The sequence below is a fragment of the Carlito syrichta genome, unplaced genomic scaffold, assembly GCF_000164805.1.
Source record: "Carlito syrichta isolate Samal-C Ts95f unplaced genomic scaffold, Tarsius_syrichta-2.0.1 Scaffold304556, whole genome shotgun sequence".
NCBI lineage: Eukaryota > Metazoa > Chordata > Mammalia > Primates > Tarsiidae > Carlito > Carlito syrichta.
In genome coordinates, this window is record NW_007248652.1 from 199,911 (window position 1) to 201,586 (window position 1,676).

General features: G+C 54.2%; 1 protein-coding gene across 2 annotated transcripts in view; it reads right to left on the reverse strand.

The window, feature by feature from the left end:
* Positions 1-1,676, reverse strand: part of RABEPK (Rab9 effector protein with kelch motifs) — a 28,553-nt gene extending 26,877 nt beyond the window's left edge. Inside the window, exon 1 of one of the 2 annotated variants that reach the window (XM_008060203.2) lies at positions 1,587-1,676. The gene's annotated coding sequence lies outside the window, so the exon portion shown is untranslated. The remainder of the gene's footprint in view (positions 1-1,586) is intronic. The other variant, XM_008060205.1, reaches the window with a different exon arrangement.

A 1,676-nucleotide genomic window follows, 5' to 3' on the forward strand; every position in this document is an offset into this window, starting at 1 on the left:
CACCCCCCACCCCCCAAGCCTCATTCCCCACGTGGCAGCTCTAGGGGGATAGGAGACCGTGTAGGGAGAGAACAGGCTGGTTCTTTTAGGTCAAAGTGGACGGGCCAGAGCCCAAGAAGGCCCTCCCCAGATCGTTCCACCTGGCTTGGGCCTACTCCGCTAAAGACTGCGGCCTCCCCTGCTCGGGATTGCACTAGAACCTGGTTCCGGAGACCCCAGCACCAGTCGGTATTACCTGCAGCTGCTTGGGCCAGTCCCGCGCCGTGGCTCCGCCCCAGAGGGGGCGGGGCTTAGGCCCTCGCCCTTCCCCCAGGCACCGGAAGAGCGTTGGGGCCAACCGCTTCTCTCCCCTCCGCCCTCAGCCCCGCCCCGAGGGCCTCGGCGCAGGCTTGGCACCGGCGGTCGGGGCGCGCTCCGGTCCCGGGGTGGCCGCCCTGCTGCACGTCTCTAGGGAACCTAGCCGACCGGACCTTCCGAGGACCCTCCCTCCCTGGCACAGTAAATGAGCCGGGGCTACTTGGGCTTAACAAGCGAAAGGCCCGGAGTCGGGCGCCCCTTTGGGTGACCTACATTCTATTCGGCAGCTGATCTTCCCTAAGGGGGCGCATAGTTACATTTTCGGTTACAGCGGTTGTTAGAAATGGTTGCTGAAGGGGAGAGTTGAGGGTGCTTTCCCACACGTGTGCAATCTGCCTGCGTAGTCTTTAGGCCCGTTGAAACTTTGCCTTAAACTGCTGACTTATTCCCCATAATTGCCTTTTTTAATTATGGCAGGCGCTATGATGGACGAGACAACACGACCCTTGGGGCGGGGGGGGGGGGAGAGATCAAACAAAAAGACAACTAAGGACGACTGTAAAGAGTGCAAGGGAAACGTAATTGTACACCTAACCCTTAACTGTTCCCCACAAAATCATAATAAAAAAATTGATTAACAAAAATAAAAGAGTGCAAGGAGGCCGGGCATAGTGGCTCTGTGGTGCGCACCTGTAATCCCCAACAACTCAGGAGACTGAGGAGAGACAACTATTTGAGCCCTGGGAGTGGATTGTGCAGTGAACCAAGACCATACTACTGCACTCTAGCCTGGGTGACAAAACAATACCGTTTCATCCCTCGGAGAAAAAAAAAAAAAAGAGTGCAAGGAATAAGTAAAAAGTTCATCAATGAGTGTATCTGTTCTTGGGGAATTTACTTTTCTGCGGGCTTCTGTGTCACCTGTCTGTAACATGGAGCTATTAATATTTCTTTCTCTTAGCCGGGCGTGGTAGTGCACGCCTGTAGTCCAGCTACTTCAAAGGCTGAGACAGAAAAATCGCCGGAGCCCAGCAGGTCGACACTGGGGTGGCCATGAGTGTACCACTGCACTCCAGCCTGGGCAACGGAGTGAGACTCCAACTCAAAAAAAAAAAAGTCTCTAGACTAGATTCTAGACTAAATTCCTAGAGGGCTAGGCCTGTCAAATTCATTCAGAGAATCTGCTGGTGGACTGGTGAACCTGGTATAGAGTGTAAGAGTGAGTGAGTAGAAGAGAGTGAATGAAGAAAGAAAATGGATTAATGGAAACACGAATGGACAAATCCCACCTGCTGCCTAGACCACAGACAGCCGACTCCAAAGTCCAAAGTTCAGTGGGGTTTGCTGCACCTGGGCGAGAACCTCCCGCAGCCGCCCCC